Genomic DNA, 18,512 nt, shown 5'->3' on the forward strand with positions numbered 1-18,512 from the left:
GCCAGTGACAGGAATGGAAGTGACATGTGTGAAGCCCTGGGCCTCTGCTCTGCCCAGCAGACTGCAACCTCCAAGATTTCCTGCCAGTGGTGAATTATGTCAAGTTTCATCTGTAAGACAGGTTTAAAAAGAAAAAAAAAAAAGGAAAGCCCCAAAAACCAAACAAAAAACACCCCAGTTCTTATGAATGAAAAATTATCCAGGTTTCAAAAGGTTTCTCAACTTTTCTAGGAGCAGCATATCACTCAAATAACTGAAGAAATACTGTGGGTTGTCTCTATCTCATACAACCTTAAGTCTGGCTAGCTAGCTTTCACCAAGCATCGTAAGTGATAAGCATTCACGGTTAAAAATGGTTCAGCCTTTCTGGAGAGCCAGTTTTATCAGGTAGACCACTTGAGGTTGAACAGCTCACAGATTTCGGTCTAAGCATGACAGCTCTGGTGTGCTACAGAAATGAAGGACGAGTCAAAAGCCCTCCCTACCCCTCCCATACATGCTTATCTTTAAGGAAATGATAAACCAACACAACACTAGGGCTGTAATAATCAGACTTGTACACAATATGGTTGGCCCTAACTGACCACGTGGTGGTAAACACTCATCTGGAAATAGGTATTTGAGGTTTACTGGGAGGTGTTATCAGTATTCATAATGTTACATTCTCTATAACAGAGTGTTTTTCCCATCAGCCAGGTCCAAGATGAAGTGTGTTTGCAAGATCAGTCTGGTTGCTTTACCAATGTTGTTCATTTTTTTTTGTTTCAGCTTATACAATTATGAGTGAATCTCACTAAATGACTCCCCTTTGAAAGTGGCTGGTGGCCAATCTGCCATTGAACATCCTTCCTGTGCTTTTATCGTGCTGCAGAGAGTGGGGAGGGGAACAAGGCTGCACAGGGCTGGTAGAGCATCATCTGACGAGACTTGTCACACCACAAGCATTAGGCTTTTTGGAATGAGCCCCAGGCATTTATTTCCTTCTGTTCTTCATCTTAATTTTGTTTGGATTCTTTTCTGGGTTTTTTTCCACTTCCCGTATCTGCATTTTTTGGGGGTTTCCTCTACTCTAATTCACTATGGTCCACTGCAACTCAATAGCTGTCCTTTAGTCAAAGTTTTGGAGCTAGTCAGTCCTTTCTGGTTTTGTGTTTCTTTTGTTTTCGGTTTGGTATGATTTGCTTGGACAGTTATTGAGAAGAGCTTATTTATGTATTTGATTTATTGGAGTGGGGTGGTACTCAAAGGGCATTTTGCAGTGGCAGAGACTTCTTTTTTTCTTACATTTGCACTTCTCAACAGTAGGTTATTTCAATCAACTTCAGCGTAACAAAGATTTTCTCTCTGGAAAAGGGGAGTCTGTTTTAAAAGATTTTTTATGTGATATAAGAAATGATGCCATTTTGATGTTGAGAAAGAAGAGGACGTACAGGGCAGTGATGCTGGCAGGAGATAGTTAGGAATGAATAAAGGCTCATCCTCCTCAGAACTGTACCCTGGTAGATCTACCTTTGCTAACAGACACAAACACACTCTTTTACCTTTAAGTTTGCCCATAGGATGAAAACTCAGGGCAGGACTGCCCTAAAAAGTAGGATACCTTCCTAAGTGCAAAGAGGAGTAAGTACTCCAGCTTCATGGGCCAGAGCTTGTCATTCCTGCCTACCCAGTGGAAGATTCCACTACAGCATCCCTGCAGTTCTTAATGTCTGTATTAGATTGCATCAAGAGTTTTTTTTCCTCTGCTGCACTGCTGTGCTTTTCCCATCAGCACTGTGGATGAAGGGAAAGGGGTTGACTTATGGGCCTTTTAATTCTTCTGCTGAACTATTGCCTCAGTAACACTTTGTGGCAGTGAGTCCACAGGTTAACATCAGAGAGGGAAGAGCTACAAGCCCTTCCTTCTGTATTCCTGTGCCATATAGACTGTCGTCCCAGCCTGTGCAATGAACTGCATGTAACAATTTATCGTGTTCAGTTGCATTACCTTTTCCTTGTGGGGCTGAGTTTTGGTGCTCATTTTCTGCCCGAGTGCAGCTAAACATGCTGAGGTGCTGCAGTTCCCATGGCAGAGCCTCCCTTCGTGTGTATGGGCTATTCCTAGATAATGTTGCAGAGGCTTTGGCCCTCAGTCTCCAACACATGCCCGACACATCGTCTCTCTGTCACTTGCCCGCAGGCACTGTGCAGATCAGGCTGCATTTCTGAAGAGGCATGTGCTTTCTCATTCTACAGCGATGGAACTTGATGCACGTTCTTATTGCTTCCCACCTTTCTGAGAGGTGTCCCGGCAGTTCAGGCAAAAAGAGGGACTAGGGCAAAAGGGGCGTTATTGAAGAGAAAGAGAGAGAGAGAGAGAAAAGATCTGGAGGAAAGTGGTGGAGGTGAGTCAGAAAGCAGGAGGAAGAGCAAGTCTTCCAACAGCTCTTAGGTCAAGCGCAGGTCATCCCTGGTGAGAGGTCCAAGGACATCTTCCCTTCTCAGGCTAGGGGAAACTGAACCCTTTGGTGCCCAAGTGGGGTGGGTGACACTGTCCAGGCAGCCAGGCTTTTCCTTGGGACATCAGTGGGAGTGTGCGCTGGCTGGGATTGCAGCCCTACAGTGCGACAGGGAGGCAACTCTCCTGCAGCCTGTGCCTCCCAGGACTTCCTGCAGGCCCTGAGGAGGAAAAGCAGAGCAATGTGAGGTCGGACTCTGAAGGCAGTGGCAAGCCTTTTCCTGGGGCTGCTCAGGACACCTGCAGATGCCCCACCAGGTCCATGGGACTCTGCCCAGTCCAGATACTTGTTTGGTCAACCTGAACCAGACAGGACGGTCACTTGTCACCCTGCAGCAAGTACAGAGATAAGGACAGGAGGCTCTCAAATACATTTCATGGAAGCCAGCTCAGAATAAGAGGCAACTTTTCATTTCAGGAAACCTCATTTTTCGTTTGTAAAACACTTTCATTCAGAAAATAAAGGGGTGGAGGGGTGGGGGAGAAAAGCAGAGTGCTACTTCTTCCCAACCATAGCAAATACACCTGCACAGCAGCTTTCATTCTTTGAAAAGAGTAAAAAGCTTGTTTTAATGCTTCAGCATCAGCAAATCCAGCAGTTGCCTGTTGCTTCCTAATTACTGTTACTTGTAGTTTTGTCAAATGACAGCTGTTTGGGCTAGAATATCCCAGGCTTGAGTCTGCCCCTGTATATTTTCTCTAGCTGGAATAAAATATGTTTCCCCCCTCCTCCATGCTCCAAGAAATTTGGTGACATTTTCTGCATGCCCCCAACTCTGGAAGAAGGACTTTAAATGTGGCAGGATTTTGGCTCATGTGTCAGGAATGTGCCACTTGCCTGTGAAAAAACTCCATATGAATTTTGTCAGGTTATGAGTTTCTGAAGAGATAAATCGTCTTGCTCTCAAGCACTTACTGAAGCTGGGCAGTTTAAAAAGCCCTCCGTAGTTTTATTCCAGTCTCACAGCTTCCTGTGAGCCCCTTGAGGTCTGCACCCGAGCCCACTCCGTGAAGTTAGTGTTGCAGCCCTGGGAAGCTCAGTCTTGCTGAGGTCTCACCTAGGAGAAGGTCCCACTACTGCAAGTCCCAATGTTGCCAGGCAGCAGCAATCCAAGTGCCAGGACTGCCCACTGCAAAGAAGAAGGAACTCAAGGTGGAGGGCAGAGCAGAGATGGCTTGGAGTAGGACTAGTGGGAAGCTCTTCTTTCTTAGCTTGACAGGGAGATGTCTCATGTGCTGCAGTTGCATTCTTCAACTCTTTGTCTCCTTTTTCACTCATTGAGTTACCTGCCTCTGGGAGGAGATGGTGGGTAATTCCTCCAGTGAGCATGAACTGTTGTCCAGAATTCTGGGATTTTCTTCTTATTTAATATGCTGGATGCAATTGATTATAAAAATAGGTTGTTGGGGCTTTGGATATGTTGATTGTACTTTAAATAGATCTGTTTTCATCAACACCGCCATCCTGGTCCTTCCTTGTCAGGCCATCTCTCCAAGGTGTGGTTCAGAAACCTTCTTCTTATGGGGCTGAAAGGACACAAGGGAGATTGCTTTAATTCACAGCTTAGCTGTTGGTTTTCACCTGTGGTCATTAACAAGTTGCTTGGTCCATTCAAAAGCAAGTTGTAAGGTATCCACGAGCCTACGTCTACCTCCTACGGTCACCATAGAGCTGCTAGGTCCAGTCACAACTTGCAGCCCATGTGAAAGACCCAGGCTGCAAAGTGGACCCACAAGCAGCTCCCCACAGACCCTCCATATTTGTTCACTGTGTGGAGACCACAAGCAGGACTAGCTCCTGGAAACGCTGCTCCGTTCACTGCCAACTAGGACAGCACTGTCTGGGCAAGGATGATATCTGAGGCTGTGTTCTCACAAGGGAGCGTAGTGGGGCCTTCCCTCTGGGACTGCCTGTGGCTGGGCACCTTCAGGGCTGGTTATAGCAGCCCTGAGTACTCAGGGAAGATGCAGGTCTGGTGCCTAAGACTGCAAAGGAGTCCCTGGTGTGATTTCCAGCATTCTGTGCATATGACTCCACTCAAAAAATGCTGTCCATGCACTGAGCTATTTTTTTCTTTTTTCTTAAATAATCAAAACCTTGATCTTTTTGTTATCAACCGTCTCTTTGCATCATTTTTTCAAATGAAAAATGAGGAGGAATCTAGTAAATGATGCTTCCATTCTCCTGTCAGTCGCCTCCTTGATTTAGACAGGAAGCTTCTGAGGACAAGAAATGTCCCTTCTGACACACTACTACACCAGGTAACCTCAATTTGGTTTGGTGTCTAGACAGTAAAGCAGTGGAGAACATTAACAAAAACTGAGCACACAAATGCCTAAGAGTTCTCATTTGATGGTCTCAAGCTCACCTTTGCTAAAGGTGAAGGCAAACCTCTGAGTTTTTTGAGTGTTGGGTTTGGGGTTTTTGGGTTTATTTTGATTTTGACTTCAACGCAAAGATGACCTGATTTGTGTGTGTTTATGTATGTGTGTGTGCTGATTGTGCACTGCTTTTATTATTCAAAATAGGAAACTTCAGACAGAGATGTGCTGCTTTTTCAGAAGTTACATTGTACCAACGGAAAAAGAAAAAAAATCAGGTCAGTTCTTTAAAATCACCAGTATGGAAAGACGCCCTTCACTTTTAAATTCCCTAAGTCTGAGTAGAGCAGCCTCAGTGTCTAGAAAGAGCCGTTTCTGTTTATCTCTGCTTATAACAAAATGGGCCGGAGACTCATGCCTGTGTGAACTTTTTCTAGGAAAATACTTCAGGATGCTCCAGTAATCTGTCTTCTGGCCATTATGAATCTCTGTTTACGTTGCCATAGTTTTGCAAAAATGCCATGAGAGAAAGAAACTACCCTCCTACTTATGTGTGTTGAATTGCTGTCATAAGCAGAGGCCTCGATTCATCAGTTTGGGAATCCATGAAGTAAATGCAACTCCAACACTGTGAGGTGCAGTGAGGAACTCTGCGATTCCTGGAGATGTTTCATTAATAGGTCTCAGATCTTCTGAGTTACAGACAAACTGAAAGCAGTCTATTGCCGCCTCCAACATCAAGGTGCCTGAAGGTAAGGTCAAACCACCATTGCTCTCTTTCCTTCCCTTTGAGTGTAAACGTTTTGAGCTAACGTGGTTCTTGGAGGTGGTATGAGGCACCTCCCTTGAAAAGGCTAGAGGCTTATCCAAGTGCATATCACAAAAGTTCTGCATCGTCCTGCGTTGCAGGGAAACAAAGCTCTTATTTTTGGAACTTGGCTGTGCTGCTTAAAAAACTAAATTTTTTTTATTAAAATAGAAAAGAAAAAGCAAGAAGAAAAACAACAACAAGAAGGAAAACACTAATAAAAATGCTAATGGACTATCCCTGGGGAAAAAGAAGAGATACCAGTCTCATTTCAGGTAACGTTAGCTCCTCTCACAAACAGCCATCTGGTGGATGAAAGCTGCTCTCTGACACAAACCCTGCAGAGGCAAATCCTCACATCCAGCAGAAAACCAGCAGCTCCAGCTCGGCCAGCAGCACTCAGTTATCCCTCCTCCCCTCCCCCTTCCTCCCCTCCCAGGTCTGAGCTGCGATTCATATAGTAACCGCTGAAGTAAAATCAGGAGAAATGAGGTCTATACATAAAAGAGCTGGAGTAAAGGCGAGTGGCACCTCGAGTCTGATTCTGAGTAAGTCTTCTGTTTTTAGAAAGAGCCCAGCGGTGTGCACACAGACCCTGAGCCAGCTCAGCCCCCCCTGCGCTGCCATGCACGCCTGCTGCAGGGCTGCCAGGAGCCACCGGCTTGCAAGGCATGGTTTTCCCTGCAGCCCCTGCCTCATCGCCTTCAGTGCTCAAAACCACACTCCTACTGAGTCACATAGGACCAACCCTTGCTCCCATGGAGGTGTTCCCCTAATCTGGCTTCCTTCTGGGCACCCACAGGGCACAGGCCCAGAGAGCTGGGCAGCAGGGATGCCGTCAGTGGGGACACGCATGAAACACACGCAGGCATGAAATGGGGGGTGACTCCCCACCACCAAGCCTCTCCTCCATTGAGTTCAAACCTCCTTTGCCTCAGCCATGGGCTGCCTTCCTTGGGGATGGAAGTATCTGGGTGTCTCTGTGCTTCCACCAAGTCACCTGCATCCATGCATGGCGTGGGTGTCCACACCACAGCAGCCAGGAGAGCAGGCTAAGCCAGCACATCGCTCCTGATTTCTAACTTCCCTACTGGTGTGGAGTACAGTGCAAGTTTTTGAGTGGCTGCTCTTAGATATCTTATTTATTCATTTATTTATTTGATTTTCCTTGCTGGTTGAAGGGTTTCTTTTCCCCTGGGAAAGTTCTTCATGAAATACGAAATATGAAAAACCCTCTACCCCTCACTGAATCAAAAAAAAAGAAACAAACAAACAAAAACCCAAACCCCAAATGTCACAAAACTCAGTGTTTATTCTGCAAAACAGAACTCTTATTGTCCAACAGACCCAACTTATCGACAGGCAGAGGCAAAGCAGACAGACATGTGACGGCAGTGGAAAAAAGAAAAAAAAAAAAACAAAACAAGAAAGGAAAAACACACAAACACCCTCCCACATGGGAGGTAGCTCAATTCCCAAGAATGTTGCTGCTGCCATGAGCAAGGCTTGGGCCATTGGGCTGTGAGGCACGGAGTGGTGTGGGAATGCCCTGCTGGATGTTCCCATCGCTTAGGATGAGGGCTTTCCACATACCACAGGCTGGAGACGGGTATAACAGTGCAAGGCCATGCAAACACCAGGTAGTCTCTTTTCCCTGCTATATGAAACACGACCCAAAGCCAAACCAGCACAGGCAGTGACAATACAACAGCTGCAAAAAAAATGAAGTCCAGCAAGCCACCTTGCCTGCCTGAGCCCCCACCCCTAATTCAGCCAGTAGAGCTGAATTACAAGGATGCAGAAGGAGTAAGAATAAAAAAAAAGATGTGGGGGTGGAGGGAGGGAAGAGCAGGAGGTAGCCCAGCTCAAATGAGTGCGAGCAAACAACAACCTTTTTTTATAAAAAATAGTCACTGGTATGAAGTTCCTGATGCCAACCACAGAACAAAAGGAACTGCCTTTTTACGTAAGTAAATGCGGTCAAGTAGCTGCTGTCTCTGTAAGGCTGGTTCACAATGGCTACAACGGATTTACCTGGAGGTGTAGCTTCCTGGTCCCTCTTCCAGTGTAGCTTCCGGTGTCCAGCTCATGCAAGCTCCATCACTGAGCAGCAGGATCTGCCCTTCCTAGGGTGGGAATGAAAATCATTTCAGACAGCTGAAATGCCCAATACCATCAGCTGCAGTCATGGTTTGAGAGCACCGGACTGAAAAGCCCTGGAGCGGTGCAGTAAGGCAATGTGTATTGCATGGCCACATTTTTGCTAAATTTGCTTTGGGTGCATTCTTGGATTATGGTATTTTTTTAATACGAAACCACGTCAAGGGGTCTGGATACTCATTTCAGCGGTATAAAGGCATCTCTGATTGCACAAAAGACCTTCTGCCTCTCCTCTCGCTATTTTCCAGCTAGTGGCAGAGGCTGTTGCAAGACACGCTTGCAGACTCTACCTCCTAAGAGACCCAGCAAGCCTGGGAGGGCTGTGCTCTATGGTACGCCAGCAAGTGTGTGACGGGTAATTTCCAGCAGATCACTCTATAACAATGCTAGCTCTTCACTGCATTTGTTATATACACCCTGCTGCCTACTCCGAGCATGGTTAGTCTTTGCAGTGCAGCCCCATACACAGCTCCCAGCTGGGCCTGTCATTTCATGGTGCTCAGTGGCAGAGTTGAACACACACTGTGTCTCAAAGTTTGTAGTCTAATTTTGTTCCAAGTCTCAGACAAAAAAAAAAGCCCAAAACACTAAAACCAACATGGAAAGAGCAGGATGGGCGGAAGGGATGCCAGAGGTAACGCCACTTCAAACCTCACCTTTTCCAGAGTTAGGCTACTGTATTCACTTTTGCAATGACAGAGGTAAATCTAGAGCCTCTCCCCACCTGTTTAAATTGCCATAATGTATTAGCTGGGGTGGGAGAGGAAGAGTCTACATTTTTGTTTTATTTTTGCTGTTATACATTTCAGGAGAAATGAAAGCTCTTAGAAAATTGAGCCTGACCTACAACGAGGATTTTGGTACTAGTCAGGAGTGATCGTTTTTGGACTAAAGAGCTGTAAGAAGGGCTGCAGAGCTGCAAAGGAATATCTGCTCCAACATGTACTTGTTAGCTGGTGCCTCATCAAACACAGGCCCAATTTCTGTACCAAAAAGCTCCCACCCTCTCCTCTGCACACATGTACTCAGTTCTGTGGAGATTATAAGGGAAGACAGCTACAACCCCGACACCTCCATGTGCCACTTCCAAGGGGGCCTCCCTTGTATAAGCAGGTTTGCCACATGCCGTTTGCCATACCTCTCACTGCTGCAGGTAAGCAGTAAGGAAGGCTCAGTGCGGCAGGCTCAGCTTAGCCTGGGAGCTGCCCCTCTCTGGGCTGCACCTCAGTTCTGCCTCTTTTGAGATGCTGACTGAAAAGTTAAGCCACTGAAAGGCTGGAATTAATTATTTGTGGACAATTTTCTTGTAAACTGAGCATTGCTAAAGAAATATTTTATCCTTACGCAAAGTAATCTGAGGTGGTCAGAAGGGAATGATCCTGCAGGCTGCCCAGCAGAGCATCAAGCACCATTGCAGGTGGCCCTTTTAACTTAATAATGAGGGGAGGATGAACAGAAACACATGCCCCAAGACAGAGGAAGACGCTATTACACACCATTGGGTTATCACATCTGATGCAGCCATCAGACAGAGTCTGATTCACTTCTGGAAACACTACAGTCCAACAATGCAGCCAGACTGCTCAGTTCACGGCTGCAACATGGGGCTGCAACTGTCACAAGTCTGAAGTGAACCAGCTAGACCATGGGCAGCCTTTTTCTAGGTACAAGATGTTGCTAGGAGCCCTGCACAGAGAAAGAGAGTGGGAGACAAACTACCATCCCCGGCATACCCTGTGCACAGTGATACTTTTTTCTGTTTCACCCCCGGAGACTTTTTTTTGAGTACCTGCCACACACACGCAATGCTTTGCAGGCAAGTCCAGGAAGCATCTTGTATGCCACGGCAGTCCAGCAGTGTTCCCATGGAGGCCCCTCGTCTTTTCTTGTAAAAGAACCGATTCAAGTAAATTCTGAGTCTACATTCCCACCTTTGCTTGACAAACAGAACAGGGAAATGCCATTAACACGCAAGTGTTCCTCAAACCACCTTGTTTTTGCTAGTCGCTCACTGCCAGTCACAGTGGAAACAACACCACTTCCTCCCACATGCTGTCAGTGCCTAGACTGTAGCTATTTGCTTTTAATTCAATTAGCCAGCCCATTGCTTTTTTGTTATCCTATACAAAGCAGCTATGTTCTGCAAACACCTTGCTGGAGTGACTAAATCATACAGTGAGATAATTATTTCCACTGCATCACTTGCTTTGGTTTCAAATTGGCCATCAAAACACTGGCAGCTGTAAGGTTCATGGGATGTCCTTGGCAGTTAAGTATCATCACAGACCTGCTCCCAAATAACTGAAGTCATCTCTGTGTTTTAGAAACTCAGACTTTACGATCTGGTGTGAAATTTCAACCCACAAATTCAATGGAATCAAGATTTCAAGCCTCCTCCCCATCCCTGACCCACTCTGGCTTCTCAGACTACATGAGTTTCACTAACACCTCAATTTCCACTAAAATAATACTGCTGCTGTTACTGCTGTCATTAACACAATTAAACATAGTTCACAATATTCCTCAGAGAGAAAAGAATAACTTTGTTTAACAATCATCAGTATAAGAAGTGAGAAATGACACATTTGCTTTGTGTTTCTGTCTTAAAATTCACCTGTTTTCAACAAGTTTAAAAGCAGATGTAAACAATTTCTCACAAACAGGCATTGGACTGTTTCAGCAGTGGGAGGATGGCTTTGGGTAGCCTTTAATCAAGAGTTGACTCTGGACCTACCATAGACTTTTACCTGCCTCTTAGCAAACTTCAAGCATTTCCACACACACACAGAGGGCAGGATAACTTTCCCTCTTGCCAGGTAGAGGACCTCGCCCCATGGCTTGCACAAGGCCCAAAATAAAGGGGCTGTGCACACAGAGAGCTTTTACAGGCACTGCCATCTGTGTGAATCCTTCTCAAGCACTGTGCAGATGCCCCTTGCACAGTGCATTTGGCCCCGTGGCGCAGAGGAGAGAAGTGGTGGTTCCCCCAGCCCATAAAGTGGCTTGGGAGGAGATGAAAATACTCAATGTGCAGTGTTGTCTGCCTGCTCATGGCTGGAAGGACCATCCCTTCTGGGCTGGCTCTTTCAAAGCGATCCCACGCATCCTCAGCCTATGTGCTTCCTTGGATCCATATAGTTCATAGCGATACCTTCTGCTGGGAGCATGGTCATGGCATTGCCAGTCCAAGGGGCAGATACTTCCCAGAAAACAAGTGTTGACCTGTAGTGGGAGCTAGTACCTTTACACCATTAGCAGTAAAATTAATGATTAATTGACCTATTCAGTACTTAAAAATCAACCTTTCTGGCCCACTAATTCCTTTGACAAGATTCCCTGGTGGACTGAACAGGAATTGCTACCTTTGTTCCAAATATCATTGCCTTTTTACTTTCTCCCTCCGAACATGGAGCTAGAGAGAGCTGGGCAGGAGCCGGAGCACGTGAGTGGCTATGGGGAAACATTTACCTGAAGCCAAGGAAGCTTTGCTTGACTTTGTGGAGGAACCGAAGAATTATTCAACATCCCACTTTTACTAAGGTTTCACCACATCAGGACCACTTGTTAACTTTCGCTCCTCTTAAAAACATTCTTCAGTCTACACACTGCTCTTTATCTGATCTCTGGGCTTTCAGTTCCTTCTCAATGGCCACCTTCTCTTCTCCCTTAGCATCATCTTCTTGTCTCTCCGCTTGGCCCTGCCATGACCTTGGCTCTATCACTGGCCATGGTTCCGCTGCTGTTTTCAGCCTCCCCTTGCCTCTCTCTGCACAGATAGGTTCCTTCAGAACCACTCCAACATCTTTGACACTCCCACTTTTCTCTCCTTGCGGCACCAGGTCCATTCTGGTAAGCTCTATCCCAGTTGCCTCCAGCAAGGCTCTCCAACTCTTCTAGGCCTGGCCACACAGCACTGACCCCTCTGAAAACAACCAACTCCTTTTTTCAGACCATTACCATCTTTCATCCTTTTCCTCTTCCCTGGCCTCCCCTCCTCCTGTACAATAGAGCACCAGCGGCTACAACTACCCTCTTGTAGTGCCTCATGCCTCTTCCTTCGCCCTTCCTTGAGGTCTCTCCCTCAATCCAAAGAATACCTGTTGCAACGTATTCTCCAAACTTTCCCCTGCCCTTCACTTACATCTCCACTTAGCAGCCCCACTGCCACCTTCCCCCATGGCCAAGGCCACTACTGCGGGTTGGAGATCCCTTTGCCTCCTTGTCCTCTCTCCCATCCTCCCCTGAAGGGGTCTCCAGGCTTGCTCCTGGCCTGCTCCCTTATGGTCTTCCGCCCTTTCCCCTTGCAGACGGCTTTCTGACCCTATAATGGCTCCTATTCCCCTTGCCCCATAGCCAACTTTCCCTGTGTAGCCACAAGAAGCCGCTCATACCTGCCCACCTATTTTTCCAGCCAGTTTTAGCTTCTCTCTTCCTTTTTTTTTTTGGTGAGGGGAAGGCGGGAGGTGCAGAAACTGTCTTTATGAATCGATTATTTTTTTCATGCCTTTCCTGCTCCACACGTCTGCATGTGCTGCCTTGTTTCTGAGAAAAAGCTGACTTCTCCTCCTGGTCAAAACCCACTTCTCCACTCCAGACCTGCTTGCCCCTTCCCTTATGAAAGGCAAGGCTATTTCACCTTAGCAGCACGTACTAAATGGCCCTACCGATCCCCAGCTAAACCTGGCAGGGGAACTGTCCTCAAGTAGCAATCCTCCCCCACGCCTGCTCCTTGCAGCCGCTGGGTCCCTGTCTGCAACCACTCTGCTCTGCCTTGTCCCTCTGAGGACAGAAAGCTTTCCTGGGGAAAATGCAGTTTGGCCAATACGGTAAAGAGCAATGTTGATAATCCTTACATCCTACCAGACTAATTTCAGCCACAACCCCATCTGCAGGAATGTGCTGGGGAGGCTGGAAGGAGAGGCTGCACACAAACACTTGCTTTCCGATGCCAGAAGTCGAGCCTATCTCCGCAGGCTGGTGGCCAGGGGAGGAGGTTATTGGTACCAGAGCTACTGCCTTCATCCTGGAACCACCAAACATGGAAGGAGGAGAAATGGATTTATTTGGGCCTTTGAGGCGTGCAGCTTGTTTTCCATAAGACCTTGCAGGAAAGATGGCATTTAGGAGCAGCGTAATTTGCAAAGCCTGCCTGCCTATGTTCTACAGTGCAGTCTCCAAGGTTTAATAAGACATGACGTATCTATGGACGCTCCTCACCAGTGCAATCTAAAAACTTAAGTGCCTAATACATGTGGAGAGCCTGCAGCAGATGCCCATTCACATATCTCTTAAACTTTTCTTCTCTCCCCGTCCTAGTGTTTTCATAAAACTTCTAGACCATCATTAGTACCTTTTTCCTCGCTCACATGGGAATGAGCCCGGCCAAATGTGTAAAGCATTATTTTAGAGACATAAGGGTGGCTTGCTAGCTGCACACACACGTGCTGTATGCAAACCCCTTCATGTTTTACTTAATGATTCTGGCTTTAATATAAACTTTGCAAAGAGAAAAAAAAAAAAAGTCACCCTTCATAATAAAAATGAAGCTGAGCCAAAGAAAACCTTTCTTCCCAACTTCCTGCATTAATCCTCTTCACACTCCCCTCCCACATGCTGAAGCACCCACCACCACCGACTCCCAGAAATGAGCTCATTGGTTTCCAGAAAACGTTGTGCCATCCCTTCTCTGCGGCACGGATTCCAGGTGCCTGAGGCACCTAGTGGCTTTTCCATGAGTGCAGATGCCCCCACGTCACAGGTCTAGACTGCTAGACATGGGCCAGGTTCCTGGCGAGCAGCAGCACGTGGGTATGCGTGCTGGGGACCTGGCACAGAGTCAGGACAGTCAGGTCAGGTTCGACATCTGTGTCACCACCGTAGTGGATGCTGAAGGTTCGGCAGGGTCTCTTGGCAAGAGCCAACCTATCACAGCTCAAGGCTGATTTGAAACTTCCTTTTTGTGGTTTATGTTGCCTCGATTTATTCATTTCCTTGTAATTTACAGATAGACATCAATGCTTGCTATATTTAAACGGTGCCTGTATCAGTGTGGGGATTGTAGGTAAGCCATTTTACTTGTAGAGTGATGGTTTTAAAGGAAAGTGAGACTTCAGAGTCACCCTTGAGGCCAGCACTGTCTCATGCGTGGGTATGGGTGACCTGCATCTGTGCCTGCAGACACCAGGCAAACTCCCTCGCTCACCCACAGTGCCTGGGATGCATCTTCTGACTACTCCACCTTTCTGCCACCCCATCATGGAGAAGGCTTATCTGCCTCTCTCCACTCCAGGGAGCAAAGCCCAGCAACCATCCAGGCTAATTAGCCTGAACAATAAAATTGTTAAGTTGGTGCAATGAAAACTTCCAGCATTTGGTTATATTTGGAGTGGGAGAGGCTCTGGAAGAAAAAAAATTGTTTATTGAAAAGTAAAAAAAGATTTTTGTGCTATTCCCATGCAAATGTCTATCATTTATTTCACCATTTTCTGTCCAAGCCTGGTGAAAGTGACTGTGACTGGTGCTTCAGGATGATAACCTATGTTAAAAACCACATAACAGCAACTCCTCTGGATAGACTGTCTCCAAGTATCTGGGGAAAAAATAAGATAAGATAAGGGATGAAGATAGCATGAATTCTTCAGACTGAGTCTGGGTTTTTCAGCAGTGTTGTTAAAAAAAAACCCTGCCCTGAACAGCTCTGACCTTTCCTATTTCTTGGAGACTGACGTCTACAGTAGATACATGATGAGGTCATTCACCCTGTTTTTGAAGTCTTTCTCACTACTCCTTACATGGTTCTTTTTCCGTGGGAGGGGACAGTCATGAAGATGGCTAAACCTTCTGATCACGTGTGAAAAAAGGAAATGAAAATGAGTTATTGGAGATGTAACGAGACCTGACCCATAGCTTTGGCTTCTGAGGATATAAAAATCATGAAACCCAGAAGTTTGAAAGGAAAAAGGTAGAGTATCTACCACTAAAAGCAATTTTATCTGAAGACAGACACTCTGTGTTAGAAACTGGAAATGCTCAGCCTTTGCTTTACAAGATAATTATGAATGGCTGTATCAGGAGAGTGAGAAACAATTAATTCAATAACCTCCTTGAGAAACAATAACTTGAATGCAGTGGCTTGGGCTGAAATAAGCTGCACGCCAGCTTCCTCCAGGACAGCCTAGCAAAAACAATTGCTATGATCATATTGCACTCAGCATTTTATCATTTCTAGGGTGAGAATTCAACTGGCAAGACCCAAGAACCTCCTACTCATGATAGTAGGAATTGTGTTGCTGTTTAGAGGCGCACCTTCAAAAGTGGTGACCCATCATGTTGGCACTGGGCAAGTGGCAGGAAGCATTGCCTACCTTTAGATCTCGCTGTCAACGTACAGAGAGATTGAGAGAGGACCTGAGAGAGACAAAAGTGTTAGCTAGGCCCACAACAAGCTACTTACTAATGCACATTACTAGATGGCCACAACCACCAGTAAAGAAGAAAATTTCTTCATAAGCACGTGCCAAGGCTGGTACTTATCTTAGACCAGAAAGAGAAGGCATAAGATTTCATGAGGTAAAGAGTCCCCTGATGTATGAGTAGGAGTTATCCACAGACAGAGACAGGCTAATGCATTTTGGAGACAAACAGCAGAAGTGCTTGAACCTGGAAGTGTCTGACCTCTGCCTGTGCTGTGCTGGCCATCCCCAGCTGAAAGAAATTCTGCGTCTTGCAGACTTGAAGAAATCAGGGCATTCCTGTAGCTCTGCCTGATCCAGATTTAAATACCTGCACTTTCTGAAGGAAGTGAGAAGGAGCAAGGTGGACAACATGGTGAGGATGCAATGGAATGTGTTTCATGCACACGGTGATGTGCACATTGCACTAGTATTGATATAGCTGAGAGACTTTGACCACCATACTTCAGCTACTGAGGTGCAGGTATCTGCTCAGAACTCACCAGGCTCATGTGGACATTCACAGAACTTCCTCTGGTAGGTGCTTTCAATGATACTACCTAGCAAAAAATTACATTAAAAGCTGAGGTGATAAGCCAGGCCAACCAGAATCCACATGTTTTTTAATTGCACACATTTCCAGAGCAAGAATGCAGAAGACTGTTACAAAACCAAAACATAAAAAACCCAAGGGTCAAAGGTTAAACCACTTACGAGGAATAGGGAGGACATGCATTACCTGCATTTTGTGCAAAAGTCACCTAATTCTGTCTGTTCGCTTGGCTTGAGAGCCAAGGGAGCAGGAAATGATAGCCAAAGCCTGGGAGACCGATTTCAGACAAGTCACCAGCACACAGTCCTGTGTCTGGCCTCAGTCAGCAGCCCTGTAACTGGAATGACAGTCCTGCAGAGACATGTGAGGCAGCCACATTGTGCCACAACTGCAGAATCAATAAAAATGCATTTGCAAAATGAAGTCCTGTGTTTCATCTCCATTGTTTCCCAGGGCATGAAGCTACTTCTGTCTGAGAGCTGAAAGAAATGGACTTTTTTGCAAAAAAAAAAAAGACAAAACCAGAAGACCACCCTATGCAGAGCCACACAGACACCAGCTTTCAGGTCAGACTCTGCCAGTAAAAAGTAAAAAGTTCAGAACCAAGGCATCTGGTCTATTTTTCCGTTCTCATTTGAGTGCAGGTGATTGCCTTTCCCTCTTGTCAGTTGCCAAAACGGCAATGGCAACCCATCCAATCCTACCTCAGTGTGTTTATCAGTTATTCAGTGTCTATAGTTCAAGGAGTGTTATTCTGAGACAGCTAAGGTAGCCCCTCCTTGTCTGTCATTTCAGCACATTCAAAGCACTGAGCATTTTGGAGGCATTTAGGCTACTGGTACCCATTGCCCAGCAACAGAGATGGTTATTGAGTACAATGGATGTAACCACCCTGCTGGGATGCAAAAAGGATGTGCTACCTGGCTACACACTTAAAAGCTAAATGCTTGAATGAACTGCACACCAGGTACCTGCTCTGAGTCACTGGGGCTTGTCTATCGCTCTTTGGAGCCAATCAAGCTCGCAAGCACTTGATTGCAAATAAATAATGTTTAGCCCTCTACTAGCCAGACCAGCGTTCAGATGAAAAATACCCACTTTTAAAATCTTTAAATTTTTAAGATCTTGCTGTCCGAGTTCAACTATACTTGCCACATAATTCTGCTGGGAAAGGAGATATTAAGACTTTTCTCAAACTACTTAGCTTTTCAGTACTCATTCTCTCTCTGCCAGCCTCCCCACCCCACTCCCCGCCTCTCTACAAGTATACACTGACAATAATCTGAGAGCGTGCAAGAGAAAATGTTTTAGTTTTTCCTGAAAACTCTCTGCCAAGGGTGGTGTTTCCCCACCTCCACGCTGCTGACAAACGCTGATGTAAACAGCTTGCATATGCCCGTCTAAAAGGCCACGGGGGTTTTCACGTGAATCCTGTGTTTTTTCCACAAGCCCTGTTACGCTGTATTTCAGCTTAAAATATCTCTCTTCGTTTCTGGTTAACCTACAATCCCTTTAAGGCTACTACAGTTTGCAGCAATAGGCAAAACCACTTAGCAGAACCAAATTTTGAATACAAGTACTTCAGCTGCAGAGCTCTGGCATGAAACCCTTTCAAGAAACGATTGTAAGTGTGGCTGTATTAAAATCAGAGAAACCAACACTGGCACAAATTGCACGCTGAAATCGTTTGTAAAAACACCATCTCTGCCTTTGGTGTTGACAGGAGTAAAGCATGTCACTTGTAATACCACCGAAATCATAACAGGAAGGAAGTAGACCTCAGAAACTATAAACAGAAGTTAACAGAAGTAGGAAGTACTTCAAACGCTTTCACGTAGTTACTGTAAAAAAGATACTAAAAGAAAATGTTTTCAGGGTTTTTTCTTGTTTGGTTCTTACACACACACACACTTTATGTATCCATTAGTTATTCTGAACAGTAAGAGATGGTCACAAAAGTCAAACAGTTTTAAAGTCTTCACAGGCAAAATAGTTTCTAGTACAAATCAATAGCTTGATTTTCCTTCCACTCTTCCTCCTATCCCATCCCTCCAAAAGAAACATCTCAACTTCCTTGCTTGTTAAACTAAGTCTTTCACCTACATCTCTCTGCATCCAAATTAAGCAAGTTGTGTCTTGCCACAAGGTAGATGGTCCTCTTCTCCCTCCTTTTTCACAGCCATTGACTTTAAATCATTCTCCTTCAAGGAAAATAATTAATTCAAAGTTCATTCCAAAGCCAAAAATGATAACGTACCTCAACAGTCAACAGAAGCCTCCACATAAAGATAAAAGGTCCCCTCCCCCACCTTCAGACACTTCACAAATCTCATAACTGCATTTCACACCTTGCTCTGGCTGTAAGATGCTGCACCCAAGGACCTTTATTGGGGCTCTGATTTCCAGTAGACAGGGGCTGCCTGGTGAAATTCACTCCTATTCTTAACATCACTATTTTAGTTCACTATTCATCATCGTTTTCACCCTTTCACAGCCTTTCTTACTTGAAAGCACTCTGCAACCAGTAACCACCAGCTCCAGCTGCCAGTCCAGCAAGTGGCCAGAGGGCCCCCAAGCATTGGGGTGGGTAGAGGGTCACCAGCCCAGTCTCTAGCCCTGGAAGCCTTGGAAGGGCAGGGGCAGAGCCCTCAAGCATGCGGCAATACTAGATCTCCAACTGCAGGGCTCTGCTGCAACATCCATGGCCCAGGAAAACAAAAG

Source organism: Cuculus canorus, chromosome 2 (assembly GCF_017976375.1).
Source record: "Cuculus canorus isolate bCucCan1 chromosome 2, bCucCan1.pri, whole genome shotgun sequence".
Classification (NCBI taxonomy): Eukaryota; Metazoa; Chordata; class Aves; order Cuculiformes; family Cuculidae; genus Cuculus; species Cuculus canorus.